Here is a 22,240-nt window from a genome sequence, read left to right on the forward strand (position 1 = left end):
GTTAAATGATAATGTTAAAAAAAAAAAAAAAATGATGTTTGGAGCTTTATACAGCAAATTGAACATTAAGTTGTAAGTCTTCTCCAACATGCCACTCCAAAATCCCAACTACTGTCTTTAAGCTTCTCTTCTCCTACGTTATGTTCTGTTCTTCCTGATCAATTCCACCCACTTCTTTCTGTGAACTCGAGTTCAATAGATTTCTAAATATAATATACTGATTGAAAGTGGAACAATACCATGTTTGTGCTGCAATTATGGGAGATGGACACAAACTGTCTCTAAATTACTTCAAAAGTAACTTTCATCTGAAACTCTCTGTCATAACATTGAATTTTCTATGGTTCTACACTTTCAAATTGATTTATTTAGTAACAGAAACTTAAGGGCAAACATCAGGACAAGGAAGGACACTGAAAAGGCACAATTAATACTAAATAGAGAGATAGAGAAAACAAAAAGTCCAAGTTGATTCGTTGAATTTGAGGTAAAGAAAGAGGGAAAAAAGAAAAGAAAAAAGAAGTATGATAGGGTTGCTGATGTGGCTCAACAGGAATGTAACAACAATAAATACTCCACTTCAGCTTTATATATATATATATATATATAAATGGAATTCAATTTTAGTTCTTTTATTGGACAGGTCGGGTTGAGTTTATTGGAAATTTGGAGCCCATATTAAAATAAATAAATAAATATTCTTTTTAAAAACCCTCACTGTTTAATGAGCGGGACTTAAATGAGATATTTACTGACTTAAAAATTCTTGCACAGTGACTTGAGTTTCACGAATTTGATAAAAGAAATTCACAAATTCTTAAAATTAAAACCATGAATATTAAACTATGTCTAAACCAAAGACCATGATAAACACAATTATGCAGAAAAATTACTGCAGAAAATTCAAACACCAGGAAAACAATTTTCTTTGATTCTAAAACCTAATCAATATGTTATACAATCATGATATTGAATTAGGCTTTGATACTAATTGTTGGTTTCGCATCTCATACCAAACAAACAATGGAAGCAAACACCACAGCACTACACTAATAAATCAGAGTCACACTAAGTCGAAATCACACACGATAAGACCCAACAATCAAAAATTCAACACATTAAGAAAAATGACTTATAAAGTAATTAAATTCAACATAACAATCATCCACACCACAGCACGAAAGAGGCAGTAAAAAGGAAAAAGAAAAAAAAAACATCATGCAAAAGAATAGAGCACAAAAGAAACTTGGATTTAGAGATACCTCAATTGAATCGTCTAGCTGCTGTCAGTATTTATATATTGTAAGGAGAGGAAGACAGGAAGGAAAACAGAGAGGCTGCCGTTAGAAGGGAGAGAGGCTGGTGATGATTAAATGTGAAACCGTAGAACAGAGAAGGTGGGGAAGGGGAAAGAACTAAAACGTGAGAGACAGGAAATTAAAATCGTGTGCAACAAAAGGAAAGGAAAAACAAAAAAGTTGAAACCGTGAAAGCAAAGGGTTTAAGTTGAAAAGGCTTTGGGTTTGGGCTTTATGGATATTAAATTTGTAAGAAGTGGGCATTATGGTGAAGATAGGGATGATAATTATTTTATAATTATCTGTATTTAGAATTGATAAAAACTATTTTAAAATTGTAAGACAAATTTAGAAAAGATGATAGAAATGACATGGTTGCTGATGTGGCTCAATGTAAGAGTAGTAACATTAAATGCTACGCTTCAACTTTTAGTAATATATAGATATAGATTACACTTATTTTTACACACTTTTTCACCCACATATATTTCTAAAAAATACAAATAACATTACTAGTATAACGTTACCAAACGGTCCTAAATGCGTAGGAATTCTTTATTCATGTAACAAAAAAATATCCACAAAATAAATTGGCAGCATTTACCCGGCATGGGATGAAAAGGACTCTCTGAGTGCCACGTTGGTGTGAAGTAAGGTGCCGTTCAGCAAGACTTGATGTGACATGGCGAAAATTAGTAACATCATCAACCAAATTAGACTTCTCCAACCTTTGACCAATACCATGAATCATAAAAACTAAGGTCAGTTTAGTAAAGGAGTTTGAGTAATGTTGTTTGGGTGTTTTTGATATACGTATGGGTAAAAAAATGTGTTGAAATGTGTGTAAGGTTATTTAAAATGTGAAAATATGTGTTAGAACTTGCTCACCAACACTCATTATTCCCATTAATCCCAACACTCATCTTTGGAGTCTTCTTATAATTTTTAATCTCATTGGACTTCTTCTTACAGGTACTGTTTGGTAATATTATTTTAGTGACATGGTTTGTATTTTTAGAAAATATGTAGAGATAAAAAAATGTGTAAAAATACATGTAACGCTGAGCTTTGTGGAGCCTAATTTTGTTTGATCCATTTCAACAACTCGACCTGACCTGAATAATATTGTGTAATTTTTAATGGGAGATTTACTGAGGCTTAGTCCATGGAGCGAAGGCTTGGGCCGATAGGCCTAAGCCGGAGCACTTATGGATTAGGGTTTGATTAGGGTTTTATTGGCCCATTTTATATAATAGAAACCGACTTTGATTAGGGTTTTATTGTGGGTTGGTTGCCGTGTTTTTATAGAGAGAAAATATTGTAGCCGCATGTTGTACTCTGTATTCTTCCCTAATAATAGTGATATCCCTGCAACTCCATGGATGTAGGCAAATTTCCGAATCACGTAAATACTGTCTTGTGCGTGTGATTGTTTTTCTTTGGTGTGTGTTTTCTTTATTTTTTTTGTTTCTCACAAATTGGGAATTTCGGCTTAATTCCCTACATGTAATATTCTTTAAATATTGTTGATCATTTCAAATACACTTTTGAGCATTTTAAACAACATTTCACACATTTTTACACATTTTTTTACCCATACATATATCAAAAATTCCCAAACAATATTACTCAAACTCTTCTACCAAACACCCCTTAAAAAATGTTGTTTAAAATACACTACCAAACAGAACAAGGTTGCTCGTTGCTATGTTGAGTTTTCTCTCTAGGAAAACTTCCTCCAGAACGTAGCATTGTCATCCCTTCCCCGGAAGGTGAGTGTGTCCCTTGTAGTAACCCTGTTACTGCAAGGCCAATGGTTTGTTTTTTAGGGACTTAGGAAACACTCAGTTAGCATTTAGGATTCTGTTCTTAGCATGGAAGACCTGACAAAACATTGGAGTTCGCTATCTCTTTCGGAGTTAGAGGGCCCTGGTCTAAGTCTGAGAAGCGACCAAGCCATCATTGAACATGGTATCGCCGCAAGATTCCTAACCAAACATCTGTTAAATATAGAAGCCATCGCCAATACTTTCACCCCGCTCTGGAGATCCAAATCGAGCTTCAAGATCAAAAATATTGGCGACCATCTTATCCTTTTTTTGTTTGATAGTAAGTCAAAAGTAGAACATATTCTCTCCGCGAAGCCATGGAGCTTCGATAAGCACATTATGGTTCTCGCACGTTACAACAAGGACATCACGATCAAAGCTTCTGAATTAACAAAGGTTCCTTTTTGGATCCAAATTTTTGACATCCCACTATGCTTTAGGCACAAGGAGATTGCAGAACAAACCTGCCAGCCTTTAGGAACGATTCTCCCTCCTAACGAAACGATGGAGTATTACAGCGGCAGCTTCATACGAGTCCGAGTGTTGCTGGACATTTCTCAGCCTTTCTGCAGAGGTAGGCTCATTACACTGGAAGATGGTAAGAATCATTGGGTTTCTTTCAAATACGAAAGGCTCCCCAATCTCTGCTATTGGTGTGGTTGTCTCACACATGGAGACAGAGATTGTGCAACCTAGATCGAAAGCGAGGGAGGCCTTAACTCCGAAGATCAGCAATTTGGTTCTTGGCTCTGAGCTTCTCCCTACAACTCAGTAAGGAAGAAAGTGGTCTCTATCCCTAGTTTTTTTTGCAAAGAAGAAGGCGACCAATCCCACCACTCCTATCACAGACCCACCTCCCAACCCACCAGTGACGGTGCACCTAGCCACATTGGGACTCAATCCTCCTTCCCCAAAAGCATTAAATGAGAACCCTAGGAATCAAGGGATAGAATCTGTCAGAGTATCAATCCCCATTCACCAAGATGCTTTACAAAAATCTGAGAAGGGTTTAGCGCCGATTTCCTCGAAACCTAGTGACTTTCAGAAGACACTTCAAGATTTGGATAGAGATATTCACGGTTTTGAAAAAGGCACGGAAGATAATTTGATTTCAAAAGACTTTCTTCCCACTACTGTCCAAACCCACTCGGCCCAAACATCTCTAATATCTGGCCCAAGTTCTAGGACCCCCCCAGTTCAGCTCACTAAGCCCATCCCACTTAATGACCGATCAAATATGGTCTTGGATCACAATGACTTCAAAGCCCAATCCGAAGGTAAATGGCTTAGAATTCAAAGGCCTATCCACTCCAATGAAAATAATATCTCTGAAGTTGTCTTAGGTAAACGCTCTCCACTCATCTCTCTAGAATCATCCACTCCATCTAAACGTAGAGCCCTCACTAGCGCTGCTCAAAATGAAAATGATCCACCATCAGCGAAGGATGTTCTTCAGCCCCGCCGGGGAAGATGAGTTGGCTCTATTGGAATGTGCGTGGGCTTGGGAACTTGCACACACTCCGAGAGCTCGAGGTAGTGACTCAAGCATAAGACCCCGCTGCCATGTTCCTAGCCGAAACATGGGCAGAAGATGCTAGGCTTCGTTGGTTGTGTGCTGATCTGAAATTTGATCACTGCTGGGTTGGTCCAAGCGCGGGGAAAATGGGTTGTCTAGTTTTGTTGTGGAAAAGCTCAGTATGTGTTAATGTTGTTTCGTCATCTCCGAACCACATCGACACCTTAGTTGGTGTTAACCCAATTGACCAGTGGAGATTCACAGGGCTTTATGGCTTTGCGGATTCTTCTAGGAAACTTGAAACATGGTCTCTTCTCCGCAGCCTTCACCATAGGTCCTCCCTGCCTTGGATGTGTGTCGGTGACTTTAACGAGCTTCTTTGGGCTCATGAAAAGCTCGGCCTAGCTCCTAGACAGGATTGTAAGATGAAAGAATTTCATGACGTATTAGATGAATATGGCCTCATAGACCTCGGATATGTTGGGGATAAATTCAATTGGCGGGGTAAAAGAGATGGAGGTCTAGTTTTGGAAAGACTTGACAGGGCGATTACCTCCAATGGGTGGTTCTCTCACTTCCCAGGCTCTAAGGTCCAACACCTCTGCACCCACTCCTATGACCATAAGGCTAATCTAGTCAAACCGGATGGTATATCTCCTAGGCCAAACCGCCCTTTCAAATTTGAACAAATGTGGCTTAGGGAGGGTAGTTGTAGTGACACGATGGTTAAGTCGTGGGGATCATCTTCCCATAGTGCAGATATGCTTCAGGTTGTTGGGAAAATTCAAGCTTGCGGGGAGAAGCTCACAGCTTGGAGCCAGCAGTCTTTTGGCAGCATTAAGCATCAAGTTGAAAAGAAAAGTAAGCTTCTCTCCAAAGCCGAATTTGATGCTACAATTGGGAAACTCGACTATGAGTAGGTCAAAGTTCTAAGAACAAAGGTTAACGATCTCCTGGACAAGGAAAGCCAAATGTGGCAGCAAAGGTCCAGAGCCCTTTTCCTCAAATGTGGGGATCGAAATACAAGCTATTTTCACAGCAAGGCTTCCCACAGATTTCGTAGAAATAGAATCTCAGGTTTGAGAGACTCTTCCAATTTGTGGTGCACTAAGGAAAACATGATTAAAAATATTGCGTGTGATTACTACCAATCCCTATTCACTTCATCCCAGCCTTTGGATTTTACAGGGGTCTTGGATGCTATCAAACCTTCGGTTTCTAAGGAGATGGATGCCCAGGTTCTTAGACCTTTTCTCAAAGAAGAGGTGGAGGTGGCTATCAAGCAAATGAAACCTATCTCTGCCCCGGGCCCTGACTGTATGCCTCCCTTGTTCTATCAATCTTTCTGGTCTTTAATTGATGAGGATATTTGCTCTGCTGTGCTAGATTGTCTAAATAACTGTAAAATTCCTCTAGAAATTAACAGTACCAATATCACCCTGATTCCTAAGGTTAAATCCCCTGAGCTTATCACGGACTTTAGGCCGATCAGCCTATGTAATGTTGTGTACAAAATAGTATCAAAAGTCCTTGCCAATAGACTTCGAAATGTTCTCCCCTCGATAATTTCTGAGAACCAGAGTGCCTTCCAGGCTGGTAGGGTCATCACTAACAATATCCTAATGGCCTTTGAAATGCTCCATTACATGAAACACCATCAATACGGCAAATCTGGCTCCATGGCCCTGAAATTAGACATGAGCAAGGCCTATGACGGGGTTGAATGGGCTTATTTAGAGGCGATTATAAAGAAAATGGGATTTGATGTAAAATGGGTTAATCTTATCATGGAGTGCATTACAACTATCAGTTATTCCATCGATATCAATGGCGAACCCTCTCCGATCATTCATCCTTCTAGAGGCCTTCGACAGGGTGACCTACTGTCACCTTATTTATTCCTCATATGCTCTGAGGGTCTCCACAACCTTTTACAGTAGGCAGCCAAGGCCAATCAGATCCAAGGTGTGTCTATTTGCAAGAAGGGCCCTCGTTTGACCCATCTATTTTTTGCTGATGATAACGTGATTTTTTGAAGAGCTTCCCTTGTTGAATGCCGTAGAATTCAAGAGTTATTGGAGTGCTATGAGAAGGCATCGAGGCAGCAGCTGAATCGCAGTAAAACCGGCCTTTTTTTCAGCAAATCAATGCCCCCACTCATCACAGAACAGATCAAAGTTGCTTTGGGTGTCCAGGAGATAAAACAGTACGAAAAGTACCTTGGCCTTCCTTCCCTAGTAGGCAAAAATAAGAAAGCAGGTTTACTCTACATCAAAGAAAGGGTCGAGGCTAAGCTCCAAGGCTGGAAAGAATAGCTTCTCTCCCAAGCGGGTCGTGAATTCTCCTCAAAGTTGTGATTCAGGCAATCCCCACTTTCGCCATGAGTTGCTTCAAGCTCCCAACCACTCTTTGCAATGATATTGAGGTCCTGATTAGGAAGTTTTGGTGGGGTCAGAGAGGTAATCAAAGAAAGATACACTAGACCAAATGAAGCTCTCTTTGCCATCCAAAAAGCCTGGGGGGTATGGGTTTTAAAGAACTTCAGAAGTTTAATGATGCCATGCTAGCTAAACAAGTTTGGCGGCTGCTGGACAATAAAACCTCTCTATTTCATAGGTTTTTTAAAGCAAAATTCTTTCCAAACGGATCCATTCTTGATGCCAAAGAAGGCAATGGTTCTTTCGCCTGGAAGAGCATTTTGAAGGGTAGAGAGGTGATCAAGAAAGGTGTGCAATGGAGAATGGGTACTGGGTCCTTGATTCGGATTTACCATGAAAACTGGCTCCCTGACCTTTATAACAAAAGTGTGGCATCTCCCTTGGCAATGATGCAAGGTCTCTGTGCTAATTGATAAGGATCATTGTTGCTAGATGAAAGAAACAATTGATAACATATTCTTGCCCCACAAAGCTGCGTTAATCCTATCAATTCCACTCAGCCTTAGAACTTGTGAGGATCAGTTCTTTTGGCTGCATAACCCAGATGGCTCTTACTCTGTCAAGTCAGGGTATAGATGGCTCATGGAGGAAGAGCTGAAAGAAGAGCCATCAACCTCAGATTTGACAATGTAAGGTTGAATTTAATCAACCATCTTGTTGGCTTTATTCCGTGCCAAATTTGCTTGTACTTCAGCATTTAGTAACCCTATATTTAGGTGGGATTGTTGTAAGGATGGTGAGTGAGATAGAGTGTTGAAATGCTCAAGAGTGTGCAAGAAAACAGAGGCTCACGACTTGATCTCGCGGGTGACTCGCAGTTTTAAGCCGCCAGAAGTAGCACACGTGCCAAGCATGCTAGAAGTTGAAGCGTCATGCTAGCTGGAGCACTACAGGACAAAATAGGACAACTGGCCGTTCTGTTATCGCGGGGCTGGATCTCGTGACTCAGTCAAGCCGCGAGGCCAAGCTGCGAGTCACCCCTGTTTTGAAAAACCTGACTCTTCACATTCCATTCTCACCCCAGTATAAATACCCCTTATACCCACATAAGAAAGAGAGCTTCTAGAAAGAATTTTGAGAGAGAAACCCTAGAGTAAAACAAGATTGATTCATCTACAATCTTTACATAAGAGTCTATTCAAATTCCTCAACTCTCTTCCTCTCCATTGCTAAACCCTTAAGAGGTCTTTTTACCAAAACCTTTTCTCACCATATCCATTACTGTAAGGGGGCTGTTTGGTGTTCTGGGAAGCAGTTAGGAAGGAACCAATCTACATTGGTTGATGCTATGGTCAAGTAGCGGAATTCGAGAAGTTAGAAAAGAAATAGGTTCGGTGCAACCTCGTTGGAGCAAGAAGCTTGGAGGGCTTAGGTACACCGGGTAGATTAGGCTTGGAGGTTCTATTACTGTTCATGTATCCCAACTATATTTTCTAGTGGATTACTTACCGCTTGGAGGGCGGCGGAGAGGTTTTACGCCGAGCACTTCGGTTTCCTCTTCGATAACATATCGAGGGTTATCTTTGCGTTTGCATCTTCCTTCCCTCTATCTTTGTCTTTTATTTTCTTTTTTGGATGTGATTTATAATTGGCTTAGATTGATTTCCAATTCTGTTTATAGCTTATGTTCATTTTCCGCACACTAGTTGTTTGTTATAAAGCTTGAATTGGTTATTTTGTATTTGGGGGTCTAAACATTCAAGGGTGTTTTATACACTATTTGAACTTTCAATTGGTATCAGAGCGGGTACACTTATAGTGGGTTTATTACCATAGTGTGATCCTTGACTCCCTATTGAGATGGATCGGTTACAATCCCTAAATGCACCTCTATATTTTGATGGTAGTAATTATGCTTTTTGGAAGGTTCGCATGAGAGCATTTCTATGTTCCATTGATGAATCAGTTTGGGATGATGTTGGTATAGGTTGGACTAGGCCTGAGGAAGCCAAATCCACATGGGATAAGGCAGCACTCGCTGCATCTAATGCTAATAGTAAAGCACTTAATGCAATTTTTTGTGGTGTGTCTCCAGATGAGTTTCATAGGATTTCTCACATTACCGTTGCCAAAGAAGCATGGGAGATATTGGAAACCACCTATGAAGGAACGAAGAAAGTGAAAGATACCAAGCTGCAGATGCTGACCACTTGGTTTGAGGAGCTAAAAATGAGTGAGGATGAGTCATTTGACTCTTTCTATAGCAAGCTGAATGAGGTGGTTGTAAGCAAGTTCAATTTGGGAGAGAAAACGGAGGATTCTAAAATTGTAAGGAAGATTCTTCGATCATTGTCGGAAAGCTTTCATGCCAGAGTGACAGCGATTGAAGAGAGCAAAGACTTTGATGACATCAAAGTCCAAGAGCTGGTTGGTTCTCTTCAGACTTATGAAATGTCGCTGCCCAATCAACGGAAGAGCAAATCTCTTGCTCTTAAGATCATTAATGAGAAGGTGGAGGTTCATGACTCATCGGATGAAGATGTGGTTGACAAAGATGTTGCATATCTTGTGAAAAACTTCAGAAAATTCTTGAAATTCAAGAATAATGGTAAATTTAGTGATAAAGGAAAATTCCAAAGTTCAAGAAGGGAGAAAAGGGAATTCAAAAAAAAAAGATGGAAAAGAATCCCAATCTACACAAGGTGTCACTTGTTTTGAATGCAACGAGCATAGACACTTTAAGAAACAATGTCTGAATTATTAGAAATCGAAAGGCAAAGTGTATGCCATGACATTGAGTGACTCAGATTCATCCGACTTAGATTTTGAGGAAAGCTGTGACGGAGAAGGGAATTACTCAGCTTTTATGATTATTGCCCATGTTGAGTCTTCAGATGAGTTGAATTTGCTTGTACGAGAACTTGGAGAACATAGTGATGAAGAATCATTGGGAGTTGTTGAAGAATCAGATGCTGAAGAAGATGAAAGCGCGGCCAATCTTCAAGAGAATTATAACTCACTCCTAGAGAAGTCGGGTGAGTACACAAGGGTGACCAAGGCAGCTGTGAGAAAAATGAATTCTTTTTTAAATGAAAATGTTGCCAATGACAAATAGAAATATTTCTCACTGTTCAATTTAGATAAATACAACGATCATTGTTTACCACTTATCCCCAAAAACAAAATCATTCTTCTACTAAACTGACATACTGGTACACGTTTTGAGCATTAGAATACTTTCATGCATTATGTTTCTCACCTCTATTCTTTCTTTTTCTTTTTTTGTGCAGGTCTCCTAGGACCGGGAAGCAACAAGTCAAAGCATGGCATTCTCTTTCTCTTTGGATGTGATGTAATTGGAAGAAAGGGAGCCTAAAAACTTGGTGACTAAAGCTAGGAGGGAGTTTGAATTGTGAAGTTAAAAATGGATCAGGCTGTAGTGGAACTCTTGACTGAAAATATCATTTTAATCCTTTCAAATGAGGCATCTTTGTTATGGGGGCTCGTGATGCAATTGAAGATATCAAAGATGAGTTGAAAAGCATGCGATCGTTCTTAGTAGATGCTGATAGAAAAGGAGTAGGGAGTGAAGGAGAGAAAACTTGGGTGGCAAATGTGAGAGACATGGCATATGATGTTGAAGACATTATTGACAACTTCATGTATCACATGAATCACCAACGAATTGGGGGTCGATCTTCCTGGATCCTTCACCACACCATTTACTTTCCAAAAAATCTCTGGGTGAGGCGTCAAACAGCCACCAAGATACAAAAAATTAATGGGAAAATCAAGGGCGCCATACCAGAGAGGAACCAAAGATATGGTATTGATCGTATAGAGGGAACTAGTTCTAAAGATAATCAGAAAATGGGTGGTGAGTCATGCTGAATCATCTCCTTTTTTTGAAGAAGACGAACTTGTAGGGATTGAAAAGAAAAGGCAATTGATAATGGATTGGTTGATGGATGGAGAACCAAACCTGACTGTCATTTCGATAGTCGGGATGGGAGGTTCAGGCAAGACCACACTAGCTGCCAACACCTACAACAATGAAGACGTAAAGAAACATTTTAACTGTTGTGCATGGATCTCAATTTCCCAAGCATATGAATTAGAAGACATATTGAGGAGCTTGATTAAGGAGTTCCACGAGTCAACGGAGGAAACAAATCCAGCAGACTTGAATTCCATGAACTACAGACTGTTAGTAAAAACACTGGTGAATTATTTAGAGGAGAAAAGGTATCTACTTGTCCTAGATGATGTTTGGGACACAAACCTCTTAGATGAAATAAAGGTATCACTTCGAGATAGTTGTTTTGGGAGTAGAATCATCCTTACAACTCGAAAAGAAGATGATGTAGCTTGCCATCAAATGGGAGGTAAACATCACATTCATAAAATGGAATTGTTGCTAACGGAAGAGGCTTGGGAACTCTTTTGCAAGAAAGCATTCTCAAGCAGTCCTAATGGAAGTTGTCCACCGGAGCTTAAATCTTTTGCTCAGGAACTTGTGGGAAAATGTGATGGCCTACCTCTAGCAATTGCGGCTTTGGGCAGTCTTATGTACTCCAGGAATATGTCTGAGTGGAACGAAATTTACAATAGCTTGAATTGGAGTTAAGTAAAAATCCTAAGCTAGAAGCAGTGAAGAGCATTTTGTTGCTTAGATTCAACGATTTACCATATCAATTGAAGCATTGTTTCCTATATTGCTCTCTTTTCCCAGAAGATCATGAGATTCGAAGAAAGAGGCTCATAAAGCTATGGATGGCAGAAGGATTTGTAGAACAAGATAAAAGGTCCATGCCAGAGGAAGTAGCAGAGAGCTACCTATTAGAACTCATTTTTCGAAGCATGCTTCAAGTTGTAGAAAGGAATGAATTTGGAAGGCCAAAGAGATGTAAAATGCATGATATTCTGCGGGAGCTTGCTCTGTCAATATCAGAGAGAGAGAAGATTGGTGTTGTACATGTTGGAAGACAAGAAATGACAGAATGCGAAGCACGCCGCATTTCAATTCACAAAACTGATAGAGAAGTCAAATCATTTACGAGTATGTCAAAGCTCCGTTCTTTTCTTGTTTTTAACAAGATGTTGAAAACATTTCCTTTTGGAAGTAAAATGTTAAGGGTCCTAGATTTGGAAGATGCCCCTATTGATGACTTGCCTGATGAACTATTCAAATTATTTAACTTAAGATATTTGAATTTAAGGGGAACTTTAGTTAAGGAGCTTCCAAAATCTGTAGGACGGCTCCAAAACCTTCAAACCTTGGACATCCGAGACACAAAAGTAGAGATCCTTCCTTGTGAAATAGGAGAGTTGCAAAACTTGCGGCATCTAATTCTACACCAATACACTGGAAATTGGAATGATTTCAAATTTGTTAGTGGGCCGCGAACACCATCAAATATCTGTAGATTAAAAAATTTGCAAGTCGTGACATATTTAGAAATAAAAGGTGACTTGTTGAAACAAATTCGGAGCATGACTCAGCTTACCACAATCGTTCTTTCAAATGTGAAAGCAGCAGATGAGGTGGACTTATGTGATTCAATTCATAACATGAAGCTTATGCGCTACTTGTGTATGGATGCACTTTCATCTCCTCCTACCAACCTTCAAAAGCTTGTTTTGGTTGGAAAACTAGAAAAGGTGCCACAGTGGTTTCATTCACTTCAAAGCCTCACAGTTTTGTATCTGCATTGGTCGAGACTGGAAGAAGATTTACTCCCTCACATTGCTGCTTTGCCCCATTTGGGACGTCTTGAACTTACTAATGTCTATGTTGGAAAACAGCTATGTTTCAGTACAGGCTTTCTTAAGCTTACAAGATTGAGTATTAGTAATTTCCCTCAATTGAATGAGATAATAATAGAAAAGGGGGTGATGCCAAATCTGAAAACCCTACAGATTGACAGCTGCATGGAGTTAAAGACAGTGCCCAAGGGCATTGAATACCTTAAAAATCTCCAACAACTGTATTTGGAATCTGTTTCAATGGAACTTCAAAATAGCATTGAGGGAGAAGGTAGCGTACATTTCCCAAAGGTGCGGCACATCCCAAACATCCGCATCTGGTAGTAATTTGAAATGTTTAATGAAGGTAGCTTCTCAATTGTATCTGTTCTTCATCTTCCTTTTATCTTTAAATGAATGGTCATTGCATTCATTTTATATTTTATCCTAAAAAAGAAAAAAAAAATTGCATCATTTAAGCTATTTCACCAATAAATTTATATAAGTGCGTAACATGCTTGATTTATATTTTATTATTAATTCACTTTGAAATGGTTTATGGTTTTGGAACTAATGCTTTCTGACATGATGAATTAGTAATGTTTTCTAATGATTAATTTGACTTTACTGAATCTTTGTTTTTTGGTTTTACCCGTGGTAGAATCAGGCCAACTAATGCTTTCTACCGCTAGATTTATTGTAGTTTGTTTTAGCCACCATCTTGACATAAGCACTTCAATTTCCTTGAAATAGATCAAATTAGTTTTTGGGTCTGACCCATAATGCTGTGTTTATATATGTATTTAGGTGTGCATGCTTGATTGCTAGTGTGTTTGTGAGTGTGTTCTGTATATGGGTATGTCAAGCCCACCATATATTTGAGGAAAGTCCTCTGTGGAGGTTGTCTGATTGGAAGATACAAGATGGGTGACTTAGGTACCCCAAGACTTTAGTTTTTTGGATTTTTCATTATGTCTTTCATGCATGTCGATTATTTTTGAGCTTGCAACATTCAATTGTATGAACAACGGCTTCTTAGATTTGGTTGGGTTATGATATCTATTTGTGGTCTGTGGAACATGCGTTTGTTTTAATAAGCCACGTGTTAGCCCATGATTTGTTTATATATATATATATATATATTTGTGTTTCTAAGTGCTTTTTAGCTTCTTGTATCTGAGAACTAGTCATAATGAGAAACTTTGATTAATAGTAGGGTTTTTTTTTTTTTTTTTTTTTTTTCAGAAAATTTATTGATGAATAAACACATTACAAATAAAGAGCAAAAGCTCACAGCTAGCAGAGTACAACCACTCTGATACACACAAAAAGTCCTTCATAGACCACCTAACTGAGATCTGAGATTGCTAGCCTACAAATCAACAAGACTAACAATTTGACACCAATACTATTAAAGCCAGGCTATAGACAGGGATAGTTTCTAGGATCTGCCAATGACAGTTCCACCGGATTGGAAACATCTTAGGGCCTAATTAACACCAACTGCTTTCAACATAGAGCAGCACCTGAGGCAATCATCAACTTCAACCAACCATCTTTGAATATTCTTGAGCTGGACAGATTCCTTCATGTCCCAGTTACATCATAATACTCGATATTGGATAGAATCATAGTTGGAGCCTTTGCTTTCAACTCTAGGCCTGGCATCCTTGTTAGCAAATTTGACTATCTGTTCTAATAGCTTTTTTCCTTTACATTGATAATAAGATGTTCGATTGCTTAGTGGTCACGTTGTTTGTGTTACACACTGTTTATAGATTTATGGTCTAATTTTAGACAGAATATTAGACTTGTCTTCTGCACTTGCATATCAGCTTGGCACGTGCTGCCTGTGTTTTATCATTGAGACCCCTGTACGTACTGCTATCCATTTGAGATGCATTATATAAGACCAAAAATAAATTTCTTGATTTATACTGGTATTTCCCTCATATTTAAGCTGAGACGTGGTTATTTTGAGGAGCATATTCACTAGTGCCTTGTTTCTAGGAAGATGCTCAGAGGTTGAACCTTCTTTTTGCATCCTCTTAACCTTAGTACCCAGTAGGTGCATCAACGATTAGCCAAAAGATTCTTTCCCCTTCCATTTCTGTATTAGCACATGAAAAGTGTTTGTGTCAAGTTAGGAAAAAAAGGTTCCCAGTTTCTGTATTACACATTATGCTGTTTAGTTCACAATTCATATATAAATGAGATGTGATTAAGGTTTATTTATTTTTGGATAAGTATAATCAGAGTCTTATTATTTTAACTTTATTAATGCATCTTTGGCCATTAACATATGGTTCTTGAGTCTTACTTTTAAAAATCTTTGACTTACATATAAATTCTAAATAAGATTTCCAGTAGTCCTTTTTTTTCCCCCTCTGTTTTTTCCAATTATTCTTTTGGGTAGAAAGTTCTTGCTTTAAACTGTATTTTCACTGCATTCCTCATGTTCGGTTGTCTTAAGCTCATGAAGAGAAATTAGTGCTCAAAGTCATAATATCCAAGTACTACCTGTTGAAAAATTTTGTGTGTCTTCTTTTATGTTATTGGGAACGCGACTTGATCATTTATGTTACCTAAGTTAGCAATATCTATTTAAATTTGGGATTGTACTCATATAGTCATGACTCATAAGTTACTCTTTTGTTATTCACTGTTGCATGTCCATATACTTATACAATAGCACTTTATGTAGTTTTTCTCCTCTATCATATGTGTGGAGGGACGAACCTCTCCCTTAGAAGGTATTGTCCGCTTTGGGTGAAGACTCTCACGGATTTGATCAATCCCACATCGGGGAGAGACGCCTCCAACCTTCAGCTTATAAGCGTTGGGCCTAAGTGAAGGTGTACTATCGTGTGTGTGAAAGCAGTAGATGAGATGGAATTATGTGACTCAATTCAAAACATGAAACTATTTCACTACTTGTTTATCATGACAACTAATGTTTTGTGAAGGTAGCTTCTCAATTCTGTGTTTTTCTTCTTCTTTTTATCTTCTTTCATGAATGTTTATTTCATTCATTTTTATCTTATATCCTTCTAAAAAAAGAAACTTGGAATAAACACACCAAGTTCTGGGTCTGACTCAAAATGTTGTTTTTATATTTGTATTTAGGTATGTATCAGTGTATGCATGAATGCTAGTATGTTTGTAGGTGTGTTCTGTATGTGGGTAAGTAAAACCCATGATATGTTTGAGGAAAGTTCTCCGTGGATGTTGTGTGATTGGAAGATATAAGATGGTGACTTATGTAACCCCAAGACTTTTGCTGGATTTTTCATTATGTCTTTCATGCATGTTGATTATCCTAAGCATGCATATGATTTTCAATTGTATGTACATATGTTTATTAGATTTGGTTGGATATGATGTCTTATTTGTAGTTTGGAACATGTATTGGTCTGTTTTAATAAGCCACATACTTGCTCTTTTTTTTATACACATAAATATCTGTGTTTCACACTTCCAAGTGCTTACTTTGCTTCTTGTATAATTTGACAACTAGTCATCGTGAGAAAAATTGATTAATAATAGGTTGGTACATACATGCATACTGTGTCTTTTCATTGATTCCCTTGTGCATGCTTCTAGCCATTTGAGAAGCAACATGTAAGTTCAGAAATAAATTTGTCAACTTTATACATGTTGTCCCTCATATTTTCCTCACAGATATTCCCCTCCCGAAGCTGAGACATGGTTGTTTTTACTTTTTAGGAGATTTAAGTGTGGGGGACTAGTCCCTTGTTTAAATGAGATGTGATTAAGGCCTATTTACTTATTGATTAGTATAATCATATTTTAATTTCTTCCCTTTAATAATGCATCTTTGACCATTAATCTATGGTTCGAGTCCTCATTAAAAATCTTTCACTTACATATAAATTCTTAATGAGATTTCCCTTTTTTTTTCCTCTGTTTTTTTCCAATTCTTCTTTTGGGTAGCAAGTCTCTTGCTTTAAACTGTATTTTTACTACATTCCTCATTGTTAGGTTGTCTGCTCATGATGAGAAATTAGTGCTCAAAGTCATAATATGAAACTAATACATTTTGGAACAATTTTGTTTCAGTCTTCTATTATGTGATCAGAACTGCAACTTGATACTGTGTGCTCCCTAAGTTAGCAATCTCTATTTGAATTTGTAATTATACTCTTAGTCATGCCTCATAAGTTACCATTTTATTATTCATTGTTGCATGTGCATATACTAATTTAACAGCCACTTTGTGTAGTTTTTCTCCTCTATCAGACGCATCTCTTTCTTTTTTGGTAATCATTTTGATAGTAAGAACTAAGAAGTAAGATGTCTCTTCTCTTTTCTTACAAATATGCTTTCCTTCTTGTTTTCCTTATAATGTATTTATGGTTATTTTTGTTTAAACTTTATAAGCCATGCGGTGTGGGTGTAGGAAGTTAATAGATTCCTTTTCTTGCTGTTCAGAAAGCATATCTAATTGCATACTGAATGAGAAGATGCTATGGGAGCCTGGTCCAAGGCTTTCTGAAATGCAGAAGCAAGTACTTTAGACTATATAGAGGGAATTTGAATGCAGCTTGTTCCAAATCTGCTGAAGATTGATGTAAGATTCAATCAACTGTGTCAGCTGAGTTCTGCGTAATTCCGAGCAAGTGGTAGATTGGGAAATTTTCTTCTACATTGAGTACTTACTTCACCATGGTAAGAAATAACCGGATCAGCTCAGGAGCCCTGATACAATTGGGTGGTTGTCATTCAAAGTCAGTGTCTAAAATCATAAATCCTAAGCCTTGAACTAAGACATTTATTTGATTCCTATTCTGTTTTAGAGCTGAAATTTGTTTCTTTCATTAGTTAAATCTCCTGTCCCAAATTCTTAGTATTTGTAAATTAAGATATGGTATACTGCTTTAACAGTTGCAAATCTTTTTTACTAGCGATTTCCCTTTCCTCTTCATGGTTGGCATATATTATAGATGAACGTTATTACTTATACCAGTTCTTTTTTTTTTATGGTTCCCTGTTTTGGCATTGGTAAATATTGCCACTTATTGCCTGTTCGTGCTCTTCAACACATGCTTACTTCAAACCTAGATGTCCAATGCTTTTCCTTTGTGTTGCTTATGACATGATAGACAATTTGCCATTCAGCCCTTTTTTTCTATTTTTTAAGGCTTAAATATATTGTTGGTCTCTAAAATTTAGCATTAGTGATTTTAGTACCCAAATTTTGAAGTAATTGTTTTTACTTTTTAGTCCCTTGAATGATATGGCCAAACTAGAGAGTAGAGACTAATATGTCATCTCTCCATAGGGACTAAATGCGATCACTTTAACTTTATTAGGCACTAAAATAGATCACTTAAATTAAGTTTTTTAAGGACTCAAAATTATCACTTCGAGTTTATTAGCGACCAATAGTTATCACAACTTTAGGGACTAAAATGACTCATGATTTAAAAGTTTAGAGACCAACAATTTATTTTGGTCTTTTTTTAAATAAAATAAAAATAAACGGTAAATTCCACAAACCACCCTTGAGGTTTGTGATAATACCAACTAAGTTCATAACATTTTAAAACCTACCAATTTCATCCAAAAAGACAAGTTTGTCCCTGAACTTAAAAAAAACCTAAACACCGTTACTTTTTTTTTTTTTTTTTTAATTTCCTCAATTTCCACTCCCCTTCTCTTCTCTGAGTTTCTCTATCTCAAAACCCTCTCTCTCCACAATGCCAAGGTCGTGAAGGACCTCCAATCAAAGTCAAGCTCGAGGCACTGTGGACCGAACCACGACCTCCATGGTGAACGGGCTGAGGAAGAAGCTGAAGGATTCGATTGAGAGTTTCAATAATCTCCGGCAACAGATCTCGTCGGAGTATCGGGAGATTGTACAACGTCAGTACTTCACCGTCACCGGCAAAAATCCCGACGACAAAACCGTTGACCTTCTTATTTCCACAGGTCACCTTTTGTTTTAGACACATTTCGAATTTTCTGTTGAGATTTTTAGGAGATTTCATTGGGAATTTTCAAAGGGATTTATGTGTGTTGTTTGGTTTTTTTTGCTTTTTTTTTTTTTTTTTTGGGGGGGGTGGGGGTGGGGGGGCGGTTTCTATTGGTTTTGAAAGAGATTTTTATTGGTGGTGTTGTTGATGCTCATGACCAAGTCATGGGCTTCACCGTGGCTAAGGTTCCATTACAGATAGAGTTCTGAGATGGAGAACTCAGAGAAGAGAGGGGGAGAGGAAATAAAAAAAAGTAAGGCGTTTATTTATTTATTTTTTTTAAGTTCAGGGACAAAATTGTCTTTTTGGATGAAATTAGTAGGTTTTAAAATGTTTTAGACTTAGTTGGATATTATCACAAACCTCAGGGGTAGTTTGTGGAATTTACCCTAAAATAAAATAATAGAAGGCAATAAGAAAGAAATATGAGGGACTCTCCAACTACATCATTGCCAGTTCAGTCTCATTAGCAACCCAACAAAGACTGGGGATCAAATCCCATTTCTTATTTGAAAAGCCAAGAGACAATGTCCAATGACAATTACTTACTGATGCCTCCAAAAAAGAAAAAATATAGGAGATTATTGCTAAATGCCGTCTCAACAACTCAACGTTGGTGTAGACCGTGACATCTTTCTCAATATAATATGATGATGGCTATTGAACACTAATTAAAAGGGTCAATTGTTTGGGCCTGTCATATTTTTTTCTAATAAATATACAAATGTGCAGTAATAATCCAAAACAAGCCATGTCACAGCAATAATTAAAAAAAAAAGCAGGTACTTTCTCTCAACTTTGTCCATTTTTCTCTTTTATTGTGTAGTTTATATTATTTTATTGTATTGAAAGTTAAAATAAAACCATTAATATTGAGTGTTTGGTAAAGTAAGAAGGTAAAATAAATAAAATAGCTTTTTGTGGTGCCAAATAGCTAAATTTATAGCTCCCCCAATTTGGATACTCTAACTAGCCAATCATTCATTTCCTTAGTAACCACTTTTGGTATATGTGCAATAACTTGTTCAATTGCACTCGGGTTTGAAGATTGGAAAAGTGCAAAAATTATTGGGTAATCACCCTCTAAATATCACTTTGTAATGGTGCTCATTGATTTTCTGAATCATAGTGAAAAATAGAAAAGCTGGCTAGCTATTCTATCATGCTTTGAGTCACTATTAATCTTCTGTTGCCCAAAAAAACCAATATTACAAAGGAGATAATATATCATCTATTGAGTGGACCGTCCGCTAATGGATACTATAATTTCACCAATACAATGGATCAATTGCCTACTGCATTAAAAATCAAACGAGTAACGAAGTAGTGATCAAGCTAGCAATCACCTTTCTCTGTTTTTCATTAATAAAATTTAGTTTTTTTTTGGGAAGTAAAATTCAGAATATTGAAAAACACCATGTCATAAAACTAAACCAAATTAAATTAAAGCATTAATATAGATCCAAAATATTTTTATGATAAATAAAGGATGAGTTGTTGTTAGGTAAGGCTTGGTCAATTAATTAACATCCAAGATGTATACTTTAACCAATATGCTACAGTTTATTTAAATTTTTTGTTTTATGCTGCTAACAATTGTTGAATACAGCTCGTCTTTATTAGTTATGAAGTACATATTACATGAATTGTTTTCTGCAATAAAAAGAAACAGAGAAAAAAAAAAAAAAAAAAAAAAAACGAAGTCAATGATTACTACAGCTCATTTTCAATCATTTCTGAAAATATATATCTTGGATGTTAAGTTGTTAACTGAGGAACTCTTACCTGACTCGAAGTAAAATAAGCTATACCAGTTTTGAGAAAGTCATAGCAGCCACTCTATTTCTTTTCATTTCAGATGTCCGGATCCTTACAGTGTTCAGCTTAATTTCAGGTATATTAAAAAAGGTTTTGCTTTCTGCTTTCTCTATTTTGCTGAGAAGAAAGAAAAGACTACTCATTCTCATCAGTGTTCAGCTTAGTATTATTTCTCATTTGCAATCCTCCCTATTTGTAAACTCTCTTTTAAGCTCTCGAAGTCTACAAGTTTACTGAAGAATATATTCAAGTGTAATTTTCAAGTAAGTTTATGTTTTAAAATATTTCACCACTTTATTTTGCCCATTTTAAATATGTTAAAGCAATAATTTGTATTTGTTTCTATATTTGATAGTTTGTTCTTTTGGTTCTCCTAGGTTCCTACATATATCTTCAAATTGAATACCATGGTGCAAGTCTTGGATACCGATTTCGAGTAATGGAGGTTGGAATTGAAAACTTTTATTTATTATTTTATAAATTTGAAGATTGTAAATTGTTGTTCAATTATACTTGTGTCTATGTCATATATTTATTCTTTATTAAATATTGAGACCACACTTCATGAGGTTGAAGTTGAGGTTGGTTCAGTTTGAATTTCTAATTGTTCTGCTTTTTAATCAATTAGTTTGTCCTTGTAGTGTGGGGGTATTTCATTAGGAATAAATAAAGGGTTTTCTATCTTTTCACTTGGTGGAATCACTTCATTTTATGTATTACCTTTTCTATTCTCTCTCATTGGTCACCTAATTATACGGCAACTGTATTGGTTTAAATTACAAATTGCAATGCTTTTATTATTAATGAAACATATAGTTTGAGAATAATCAAAAAGGTCAAATATTCAGTAAAAAAAAAAGGTCAAATTGTTTGACCAATTAATGATAAAGAGGAATGAAAGTCCACAATAATGCTTTGAGTGTTTCCACTTTATGCTCTACCAATTACACTATCACACATTTTTCTCCCACTCATTTTTAAGTAACCAAAGTATATTGTTTTAAAAATAAAAAATCAAATACGTTATATATTATAAATGATGAAGTATAAAATGAAACACTAGAGTAGACATGAGATTTTACATGAGATTCTTGTTTAAGAGGGAGAGCATTGAAAACAATTAAAATAAATTGGTCCCTTAAGAAAACATGATTCTTTCTTTATTAATTATTGAGACCACACTTCATGAGGTTGAGGTTGGGTCAATTTGAATTTCCATTTTTTTTTAATGGCATTTTGAATTTCTAATTGTTCTGCTTTTAATCAATTAGTTTTTCCTTTTGTTAGTAAATTTCATTTGTAAGTGTGAGGGTATTTCATAAGGAATAAATAAGGGTTTTCTGTCTTTTTAGTTGGTGGAATGACTGAAATCACTTCATTTTATGTATTAATATTTTCTATTCTCTCTCACTGGTCATCTATTGTCTAACTGTATTGGTTTAAATTGCAAATTGCGATGCTTTTATTATCAATGAAACTTATCGTTTGAAAAGAAAAAAGGCCAAATTTTCTAATCAATTAATGATAAAGAGGAATAAAAATGGTTATGTTTTGGGTGTTCCACTTTATGTTCCACCAATTACATACTATCACATGGTTTTTTTCCCTCTCATTTTCAAGTAACCAAAGTATATTGTTTTAAAAATAAAAAATCAAACAC

The 22,240-nt window shown here is 36.7% G+C and overlaps 1 protein-coding gene and 1 pseudogene across 1 annotated transcript in view; both read left to right on the plus strand.

Moving 5' to 3' along the window:
• LOC126700175 (disease resistance protein RPM1-like) overlaps positions 1 to 22,240 on the plus strand; it is a 50,485-nt gene that overhangs the window by 23,114 nt on the left and 5,131 nt on the right. The window lies entirely within an intron of this gene.
• LOC126700178 (disease resistance protein RPM1-like) lies at positions 10,518 to 13,218 on the plus strand (annotated as a pseudogene).

This window comes from Quercus robur, chromosome 9 (assembly GCF_932294415.1).
Source record: "Quercus robur chromosome 9, dhQueRobu3.1, whole genome shotgun sequence".
Taxonomy (NCBI): domain Eukaryota; kingdom Viridiplantae; phylum Streptophyta; class Magnoliopsida; order Fagales; family Fagaceae; genus Quercus; species Quercus robur.